The sequence below is a fragment of the Lepisma saccharinum genome, chromosome 5, assembly GCF_977018435.1.
Source record: "Lepisma saccharinum chromosome 5, izLepSacc3.1, whole genome shotgun sequence".
NCBI lineage: Eukaryota > Metazoa > Arthropoda > Insecta > Zygentoma > Lepismatidae > Lepisma > Lepisma saccharinum.
The window spans coordinates 92,647,734-92,659,891 of NC_139233.1; positions in this window are offsets into that span (position 1 = coordinate 92,647,734).

Genomic DNA, 12,158 nt, shown 5'->3' on the forward strand with positions numbered 1-12,158 from the left:
GACAGGAAGAGCCTATTAAAAATTAAACTTGTTAGAATTGATTACTGACAAGAATAATTATTAATTGTTGATTACAGATATTACTCCATGTTCTTATCTCTGACAGAGCTATGCTGTGATTCTGTTATTAGGTACAGGCTTCAGAAAATTATACCCAAGCAGATTTCAACTATGCCTGTTCCTACACACAGACCCCCGAGCCTGGCTGATATTTCTACAGCACTGATGAGCAGAGATGGAACTGTATGTAAAACAAGACAGGAGAAAAGCCTATTGAAAATTAAATGTTAGAATTGATTAGATTACAGATATGTTTTCAGGTTTATTTTTTTTTTTGCATCGATTATGAAGTTGTTAACATAGAACATGTGGCAGATATTATTATAGTGATGGCAATGTTGAAGAGAGAAACAAGATTGTAACAAGAGAGCCTGAAAAATACAGAAAATAAAACATCTCATACATCCAGATTGTTGCAGGTTGTCATATCTTATAGAGGTTTGTTCTGAATATTTTATTGATTATGAAGAAACACAGCAATCTTAGATGGGGCAGGTTTTAAAATATAGTGCAGTAATAATTTTATATTCAAAGTCCCTATTTCTGACAGAGCTATGCTGTGATGAGGTACAGGCTTCAAAAAATTATACCCAAGCAGATTTCAGTTACAAATTGGTTGCAGCACTGATGGGCAGGGATTTGGAATTGCATGTGAAACAAGACAGGACATTGATGTGAAGAACCTATTAAAAATTAAATATTAGAATTGATTATTGACAAGAATAATTATTAATTATTGATTACAGATATGTTTTCAGGTTTGAAGTTGTTAGCATAGAACATGTGGAATTATAGTGATGGCAATGTTGGAGAGAGAAACAAGATTGTAATAAAAGAGCCTGAAAAATACAGAAAATAAAACATCTCATACATCCAAATTATTGCAGGTTGTCATATCTTATAGAGGTTTGTTCTGAATATTTTATTGATTATGAAGAAACACAGCAATGTTAGATGGGGCAGGTTTTAAAATATAGTGCAGTAATAATTTTATATTCAATGTCCCTATTTCTGACAGAGCTATGTTGTGATGGGTACAGGCTTCAAAAAATTATGCCCAAGCAGATATCTTGCCTGTTCTTACACACAGATCCGAGCCTGGAAGATATTTCTACAGCATTGATGGGCAGGGATTTGGAATTGCATGTGAAACAAAACAGGAGAAGAGCTTATTAAAAATTAAATTTGTTAGAATTGATTATTGACAAGAATATTTATTAATTATTGATTACAGATATTATTCAATGTCCCTATCTCTGACAGAGCTGTGCTGTGATGGGTACAGGCTTCAGAAAATTATACCCAAGCAGATTTCACAAATATCATGCCTGTTCCTGCATACAGACCCGAGCCTGGCTGCAGCACTGCTGGGCAGGGATTTGGAACTGCATGTGAAACAAGACAGGAAATTTGTTACACTCTGACAGAGCTGTGCTGTGATTAGGTACAGGCTTCAGAAAATTATACCCAATCAGATTTCAAACAAATATCTTGCCTCTTCTTACATACAGACCCGAGCCTGGCTCATATTTCTACAGCACTGATGGGCAGGGATTTGGAACTGCATGAGACAGGAAATTTGTTACACTGATGAGAAGAACCTATTAAAAATTAAACTTGTTAGAATTGATTACTGACAAGAATAATTATTAATTATTATTCAATGTCCCTATTTTTGACAGAGCTATGCTGTGATGGGTACAGGCTTCAGAAAATTATACCCAAGCAGATTTCAAACAAATATCTTGCCTCTTCCTGCATACAGACCCAAGCCTGGCTGCAGCACTGATGAGCAGGGATTTGCATGTGAAACAAGACAGGAAATTTGTTACAATGATGAGAAGAGAATTAAACTTGTTAGAATTGATTACTGACAATATTGATTACAGATTTTATACTCAATGTCCCTATCTCTGACAGAGCTGTGCTGTGATTAGGTACAGCCTTCAGAAAATTATACCCAAGCAGATTTCAAACAAATGTCTTTTGCCTCTTCCTACATACAGACCCGAGCCTGGCTGATATTTCTACAGCACTGATGGGGCAGGGATTTGGAACTGCATGTTAAACAAGACAGGAAATTTGTTACACTGATGAGAAGATCCTATTAAAAATTAAACTTGTTAGAATTGATTACTGACTTATTGATTACAGATTTTATACTCAATGTCCCTATCCTCTGACAGAGCTATGCTGTGATGAGGTACAGGCTTCAAAAATTATACCCAAGCAGATTTCAACTATTCCTCTTCCTACATACAGACCCGAGCCTGGCTACAGCACTGCTATGCAGGGATTTGGTACTGCATAAGACAGGAAATGTGTTACACTGATGAGAAGAGCCTATTGAAAATTAAACTTGTTAGAAATGATTACTGAATTATTAATTACAGATATTACTCATTGTCCCTATCTCTGACAGAGCTGTGCTGTGATTAGGTACAGGCTTCAAAACAGATTTCAAACAAATGTCTTGCCTCTTCCTGCATACAGACCCGAGCCTGGCTGCAGCACTGATGGGGCAGGGATTTGAAACTGTATAAGACAGGAAATTTGTTACACTGATGAGAAGAGAATTGAATTACACTTGCTGCAAATATTTATTTACCTTGATTGCTGTCTCTGCTGAAATAATCAGGGTTGCCTGCTGCGGGTTGATTCCCAACTGCCAGATTCCTGTACCTGAAATCACACTGAGAGGCTGGACAAAACTCTCCCACAATTGCATATATCATGCAAATTATTCTGCCCCAGTGCCTGAACAATACAATCATAAGTGCAATCTCTAAATTTTTCCCTTATAAAATACATGAGAAGCTCATTCAAATATATATAGTTGGAATTTGAAGTCTTCACCACTGTACAAATTCCCATTATCAGTTGTAACAAATTCAATATTCTTATTTTTAGATATCCTGTTAATAATTTTATTTGAATATTTATAATGTCTCCAATTTGAACTCTGAGATGCAATCATGCACATCCTATACTCAAAACAATGCTCATAGCAATTGTTGAACCAATAATTGTCAAACAATTTCAACCTTAAATTATAATGGCACCTGTCTGTATAAAAATTAACAAACAATCCAACAATTCTCTTGTACTTGTTGTATACAAGCCTTTCAAACTCACTGATAAAGTTGAGATACAGGCATTGGAATGGCCTGTCACTGGCAAGCACCCACTGCATTTCAGTTTCATTCTGCACAGCAAACAGGTCATACTCGGACAGGCCAAAGAATCTAAGCTTTAAATCATCAACAAGTGACTTAGATTTTATGTATTTTGAAATACATCTTCTCTCAAAAAATCCTGTGTCAAGATTATCCATGCAATTAGAAAAAATACACACTGCCTTCTATAAGTTATTTGCTTGCTGCTGCTGCTGCCTTGTATTCCTCAGAAACTGCTTATGTGCTCAGAACTTGTTGTACCTGTTAAACAAAAATAAATATTAGAATTTTGTTATGTTTATTATATAAAATTTCTTGGGGTTCAAATCAAAATTCTATGCTTAATAAAAAGATATCAGTTGGGTTCAGCAGTGTGTTTTGTATATTTAGTGTGTGTGTGTGTGTGTGTGTATGTGTGTTAATATTTTTGGCTTTGGTATTTATATAAAATTTCTTGGGGTTCAAATCAAAACTCTATACTTAATAAACCTATGACAGGTTGTCAAAAATTCTGTCTATTAAATCAAATAGATTTGTAATTCAATTTATATGAATTTGCAATATTTTTGTGTTTAAAAATATGAGCAGCACTGCAACAATATACCCTTATTCTTCAACAATTCTCACAATACTGGCTGATATGCAATGCAAAATCTCTTTATATAACCTAAACACAGACCACATTGAAAGCATCTGAAGCAATAAACCAATCAGAATATAACACATCATCACATTATGTCATAACCAACCAATCAGAAAACAACACATGTCTAATAATTTGTTGCAAAACATGATGCAATATAAATAAAGCAGAAATAGGCCACAAGTGGACCGGAAGTAGGCAAACCGGAAGTGGACCGGAAGTAAATATGTGTGGGTGTGGGTGGGTGTGGGTGTGGGTGGGTGTGGGTTTTATGAGGATCTTGGCTTAATTTCAAGTGTATCCAAAACAAAATCAAAAAAGGCATATTTTTAACAAGCTTATGGACAACAATCTGGCTGATGCAACTTTTGTAAGTATGGGCAAATCAATCTGAGGGGGCTCATCATTTGTACACTAGAATTCAAGATTCTTGGGATTTTGACAGAATAACACACTATAAACAATAAAATCATATGGGTACTTGACATAATTTTAAGTGTGGGCAAATCAATCTGAGGGGGCTCATCATTTGTACACTAGGATTCAAAATTCTTGGAATTAAGAGCATATCACACTTGAAGAATTGGGGAATAAGGGCATCTTGGCATAATTTTAAGTGTAGGCAAATCGGGCTGTTTAATCAAATAAGCTCATCATTTGTACGCTATAAGTGTGCTGGTTGTACCACAAATCATACTACTGCGTTCGTTGTCGAACCCTCTCGGTCACTACTTGCGCAGAGGACTCGATTGCTCCACAGCCTCTTATGACAGAGTAGAAGTAGTTGCTCTGGGTTGTACGTCGCTTCTCCAGTCTCCTTAGCTAACGCATCGTTCTGCTCGTGAGCCTACTCAAGAAAGGCCTCTGGGCTTTTTGCATTCAATTTCTTTGTAGAGCTACTACAAACAGAAGAACCTTCGGCCAGAAGCTTTTGCGCATGTTTACCTCCATCACTTCATCTGTACCTACGGGGAAGCCTGGCGGACTCTTCCCCTCCCATGCACGCGCGAGTACAATGCACACGACGCACGGTTCTGCGTAGGTTCTTTAGCTTGTGGCCCCACTATAAGAAATCCACCAAATACTGTTGGATTCTGTTCTTTCAAACTAATCATATCTCGTACGTGTACTGCAACACCACTGTTTAATTATGGCGATCGAGGGCAATAAATTCCACATTAAGTTAGCCAAAGACTCCACGTAGAGAGGAAATTTGCATTCGTGGACAGATCGATCCCAGGTGAGAACGCCTAATTCTAATTGCTGGAGGATCTTCCGAAAAGCAAAGTGGGAACTCTCCTATCTTCTTTTTTACTCTAGACTTCTATGGTCTTGGGATCTTGATTGTTGTTGATATTGCCTATGAAGGTCATAGGCGTCGAGCTAAAGCTTCCTGCGGAAGCTGTGACTTGATGTGAACGAAGTGTTCTCTTCACATGTTAATGTATGAGTATGATGTTCCGTTGCTAGCTACTTGAGCTAATGTTCCACAAATCACCATCAAATCCATTTCGAACATTCTGCCATGTATGTAACCTAATTACCTTACGGTTTCACGCTACGTCACTTTAAATGTTCAGCTTTCGAGAGTGTCGTCCCGTTTTTTTCTGCAAGGTTCTGTCCCTTACGGCGCACTACTTTGTTTCTAGGAATTCCAAATCTTTGGGTGGATTAGGCTTCTCCTTCGATATAAAACCAAGAAAATGGAAACTATACATATTAGAAGTCTGTGAAATGTAAGTTGTTCACAAAGTGTGAGTTCTCTCAATGTTTATAGTCATTTCTCCCCGGATAGGTACAAGAAGAAAACGTTAAACAAATATAATGATTTCGATTTGAACATGACTAATAGCACATATAATTAATGCTATTACTATAGAGCTCACCAGGCATTAGATTTGGTGCTTCCATTGATTTATCCCCATTGTGATACTTTAAGGACGTTATTAGTTATTGATGGCATCAAGACAAGAATCTGCAGGTTTCATACTGCTGCTTGATTATCGTTATCATTTTTCTGCAGGGTTCTTCGCTGATGTAACCTCAATGGAAATGGTGTAAAAGAACCTTTTATTTATTGTTAAAATGTCAACTATGCAGATATAACTGTCGTATGACGTAGGTAAATCATGGGGTGTTGAGGTTCAAGAATCGCATCGGGTTTGGAGCAAAGGAAAGCCGTGTATCAAATATCATCAAAATCGGTAAGTATCCTGCCTGATTTGACATACGAGGTGGCTCAATAAGTCACTTAACACCCCCGGTACAAGGCCATTGCAGCGCGCAACATGGAAATGGTGATGACCAATCGTTATCAGGCCAAGGGGGAACCACATTAACGCCACCAGCACGGTCGGCGGCCATCTTGATGTCCGCCAACTTGAATTCAACTTTAGAATTTTAAATGGGAAGGGGGTGATATGATATATCAAATCAGGCTAGAAATTTACGAGAAATGCAATGGTGAAGGTTTTTTTGACGTATGTTTAACCAGTAAAAAGTTATGACTGAATTCTTGTACCATTTTGCTCCTTTTCGAGGTGTTAGAAAAATGCCTTAAAATTTGTTTAGCGTATCGGTAATGCATCGAGATCAAAAAGATGTCTAGGGAGAGACATTCGCATGCCATTGCACACGATTTTAATCGGATACATCCACGAAGAGCTGGGCATTATGAATGGTTGTCGCGAACAATTTACAGTGTGACGTTTCCATTGAATTAAATGTCCTTCACAGTGACAAGGCTAATGTTTATGTTCATAAGAAAGTTCATAAACAGAATATTCGATGCTTTGTATCTGATAACGCATTTTCGACAGATCAAAGCTGAATGGTTAGTGCTGGTAAGTTAATGGGGTGGCGTGCTGTGTGGAACACGATTGGTTAGTCAATTTTCCATCAACGGAACCTTAAATGCTTAGGGCTACTTGGATTTGTTAAATAAACAGGTTTTTTCATCCTTTCTTATGGAAGAAGGTATTTTTAAAGAGTTTTTTCAGTAGGGAGGTACACCAGAACACTATGGGAACGTTGTGAAGCAGTTTCTGTCGAAAGTTAGTTATCAGATGACAAGGGTCGCATATTCTGTTTATGAACTTCCTTATGAACATAAACATTAGCCTTGTCACTGTGTAGGAGTTTTAATTCAATGGAAGCGTCATACTGTAAATTGTTCACAACAACCATTCATAATGTGCAGCTCTTCGTGCATGTATCCGATTAAAATCATGTGCAATGGCATGCGAACGTCTCTCCCTAGACATCACTTTGATCTCGATGCATTACCGATGAACTAAACAAATTTTAAGGCATTTTTCTAACACCTCGAAAAGGAGCAAATTGGTACAAGAATTCAGTCATAACTTTTTACTGGTTAAAGATACGTCAAAAAACCTTCGCCATTGCATTTCTCGTAAAATTCTAGCCTGATTTGATATATCATATCACCCCCTTCCCATTTAAAATTCTAAAGTTGAATTGAAGACGGCGGACATCAAGATGCCTGCCGACCATGCGGGTGACGTCAACGTGGTTTCCCTTGGCCAGGCAACGATTGGTCATCGCAATTTTCACGTTCCATGCCGCAGTGGCCTTGTATTGGGGGTGTTAAGTGACTTATTGAGCCACCCTGTAGAATGACCCATATATTAGTCAGAATCTCAAATTATTGTGCTTGGGTATTGCATTTTAGAGTATCAGTCCATATTGTTTGACACAAAATACATTTTTAAAATAATCATCATCAATGTTCAATGGGAGTAATGTTCTACTCCTCTAGTGAAAATTACACATTTTCCAGTAACTTATTTCTTAAAGGAGTCTGGTGCAAACTTCATTACTCTGGTACGTTTTCAAGTATCATTGGAATAATTCCCATTATTCCAATACTCTGCCAGTAACATTATTCATAAAATTATTAAACTGTTTTTTGGCGTTGAAGAACATGTTCATATGGTAAGGTAGAATATTTAGAATCTCGTAAAATTGAAACCAGTAAAAAAATTCTTTATACATCCATAATTGTAATAAGACAGAATTTAAATAATTTAAAAACAAACATTCAGTTAGGTTTTATACAAAAATATCGACAACCTTCGTGTCATCCAATTATTCAATTCTTACAAATTTCGAAGGTAATTTTAATATAAACAACAATCTACCAAAATGTGTGTGTCACAGACATTCCTAATTCAGATTATGTTTAAAATGCCATATTTACGTCATGATACAATTTTGTATTATATATCTACTGTTAATAGAATCTTTAGTATTATTTTAGAATGGAGTATTCAGATCAGAAGTATGGATAAACTAAAATATTTCACCAACCTTGAAGTACGTAATTCAAGTAATTTTGTTACAAATTTCGAAAATAATGTTAATGTAAATACTACGTCAACAAAATCTACGTTTTATAGACATCCCTAATTCAGTTTATGTTTAAAATTCAAAATTCAATACTTAGTGTTATAGCCTATAAATGAAATGACAGAATTTATTATTATGAAGGTTTTACTAATATAATTTTCAGTGTAATTTGATAATATAATATTGAATATAAACAAACTCCACGCATATACTAATTTGAAATTCACCTTACTCACTTGGTAGGGCAATAGCCACAACTCATAATACTCATATTTAATTTGCGATAATCATACAATGCATCAGAATTGCATATTAAATATTATACACTTGCAATTTACATTCAATTCCTTAATATTACAAATAAGGGTCTAATGAAGACGAAATATCCAACTTCTGCTATGCTCATGATGCTGGCACCGATGAATAACGATACAACAGATACGACTGAAACTGAAATTAAATATAGAAAAATACAATTTGAACACGTATATGATTTTTAAAATTATAACCAGCATACATATTTAGCTGAAATTAAATATAGAGAAATACAATTTGAACACGTATATGATTTTTAAAATTATAACCAGCATACATACTACCCATCATACTTGCCACCGGCTGCCACTGGGAAAGTCTACATTTTAAATGAAGTATGTGGTTTGCCTTAAGACATTCCATTTGTTCTTTCCTCTTTTACAAAGGATATGCCACCTTAGGATGTATAGAGGGATCTGAATGTATGGGAATGTGATATATAGTGGAACTTCAATTTTATGTTCCCCGATTTTAAATTTTCTTGCATTATAGATTCAACCTTCATGGTCCCAATATCGCAAACTGCTATAAAATGTTCCCACATTTTAAGTTTTTCACTTTGGTCTCCTGAACTTTTGAGGTTCCAGTAGTCTGAAAATTGCTGTTACAGGAAACTAGCTAAATATTCCTACAGTTTTTCTCTACCCTGAAAAACATTATTTTATTCCTTCAGATTTTTAGTTACTGGACTATCAAAATTGAATATGTCTTTTAGGAATCTTAGGGTATGCTTTAATAATTCCATACCCACAACCATTTAGATACACACAAGTTACTGACATTGTTCAAGTCAAATCTAAGTGGTGAAGCTTATGTTCCAACGAAACGTAATGATCTGAGAAATATAAATGGGTATCGTCTGAGTAAAAATCTGGAGTGATTTTTCTACGTTGACATTGTACTCCTTTTTAATATAAGTAGGATTAAGGAAAGTGAAAGTGTCTCGCGGCATTTTTGCGCGAACCTGTGATAGACCATAATGACGGAAAAGTATCGGCTGGTATCGGTAGATGAAGCAAAAGGGGGAAATTATAGTTAAATACGACAGCAAGGGAAGGGAAAATTTTCGTCTGCTGGGAGTGGGAGAGGAGAAAACAAATGTAGTTGTGCTGTCTAGTATGTTTGTGTAGTAGTTGTGCTGTCTAGTATGTTTGTTTTGGGTAGTAGCTGTGCTGTCTAATTTGTTTGTGTTTGTCTTGTGTAGTAGTTGTGGTGTGTTTGTGTTTATATTGTGTTATAGTTGTGTTGTGTTTGTGTGTGTCTTGTGTAGTAGTTGTGCTGTCTAATGTGTTTGTGTTTGTCTTGTGTAGTAGTTCCTCCATTCATATTGGGGGTTAGGCGTAGAGCTGACAACTCTGCACTGTAAAAAGCCATGTCAAGAATCAGCAATATAAGGCCATGGATGTTCCCAAGGTAAAATATTCCGGAGGTAAAATAGTCCCCCGTTCGGATCTCCGGGTGGGGACTACTTTGGGAGGTCCCTGGACTAAGGATAAGATCTACGTTAGGAATAAGGATATTAAATTAGGCACCTGGAATGTTCTGAGCCTTTACCGGCCTGGGGCATTTCAGTGTACAGTTAATGAGATAGTCAAGTATAAATTAGATGTAGTAGCTGTCCAGGAAGTTAGGTGGCCAGGAGAAGGGAATTGTAAAACTAAAAATTATACTTTTTTCTATGGTGGTACTGAAAATCATAATTTTGGAACAGGCTTTTTCATAAATAATAGAATTATCTCAGCTCTTAAAACAGTAGAATTTATTAATGATAGGATATCATATGCAGTTTTAGAGGGTAGGTGGTGTAAAATTATTTTAATAAACATACATGCACCAACGGAAGATAAAGATGATAATACTAAAGATGATTTTTATACAGAGTTAGAACAGGTCTTTGATAAATTTTCTCAGTGGAAATTCATTAATATGTCAAATTCATAAATTAATTTGTTTAATATGGAATAAAGAAGAAATCCCTCAACAGTGGAAAGAATCCATAATTGTTCCTGTGTTTAAAAAAGGTGATAAAATGAACTGCAATAATTACCGTGGAATTTCTCTACTCTCAACAACATATAAAATATTATCTAACATTCTTTTAACAAGACTAACCCCATATGCTAATGAAATTATAGGTGATTATCAATGTGGATTTAAACGCAACAGATCAACTACAGATCAAATTTTTCACATCAGACAGACACTTGAAAAAAAGTGGGAATATAATCAAAATGTCCATCAGCTATTCATTGATTTCAAAAAAGCATATGATTCGGTCAAAAGAGATAAATTATATAATATATTAGTAGAGTTTGGAATACCTAAGAAGCTTGTTAGTATGATAAAAATATGCACCATTGAAACAGAAAGTAAAATTCGTGTGGGTATTAATATGTCTGACAAATTTACAATTCATGATGGGTTAAAACAAGGAGATGCATTATCTCCATTGCTGTTTAATTTTGCCTTAGAATATGCTGTTAGGAAGGTAAACGAAACTAAAGAAGGACTAAAATTAAATGGCGTGACTCAGTTGTTAGCATATGCAGATGATGTAGACTTACTGGGGGATGATGTGAATACAATTAAGAATAATGCTGAAATATTTTTCAAAACTGCTAAAGAGATAGGTATGGAAGTTAACAAAGAGAAAACTAAATATATGCTTACAGGCCGAAAACAAGTGTTAGGTAATAATCAAAATTTAATTATTGATAACAACTCGTTTGAACCAGTTTCCAAATGCAAATACTTAGGAGTAATATTAACAAATGAAAATTATATTAAAGAGGAAATAAAAAGTAGGCTTAATTCAGGAAATGCATGTTACTTCTCTCTTCATAAACTTTTGTCTTCTCGTTTAATATCTAAGAAGCTAAAAGTTAAAATATACAAAACCGTAATTTTGCCTGTAGTATTATATGGGTGTGAAACTTGGTCCCTTACATTGAAAGAGGAACATAAATTGAGAGTATTTGAAAATAGGATCCTTAGGAAAATATTTGGACCTAAAAGGGATGAGGAGACAGGTGAGTGGAGAAGGTTACATAATTTAGAACTACATAATTTGTATTCATGTCCAGACATTATTAGAATAATTAAATCAAGAAGACTTAGGTGGGCAGGCCATGTGGCACGAATGGGAGAGGAAAGAGGAGTTTACAGGATTCTTGTTGGGAAACCTGATGGTAAGAGACCTGTAGGAAGGCCAAGACGAAGATGGAGGGACAACGTCGAGATGGACCTAAGGGAAATCGGTATGGATGGAAAAGAGTATATAGATCTTGCTCAAGATAGGGACAGATGGAAGGCCTGTGTTGCTGCAGCCATGAACCTTCGGGTTTAAGAAGGCTAGAGAGTTAGTTAGTTAGTTAGTTATACATATTATAGATATCTAGGGATAATTTTTTCAGAAGGTGGCAAACTCTAGATTAATTACGTGCGAAATATCCGGTCATTATTTGAATAAAATGTGCGTGTATAGAAAAATCCCCAAGGAATGACGGTGACAAAGGTTGGCACACTGACTGTTACGTAAGCAAGGGTTGACAATAGATTATCCTTGTGTAGAGTGTTAAAAAAATAACTGAACTTTA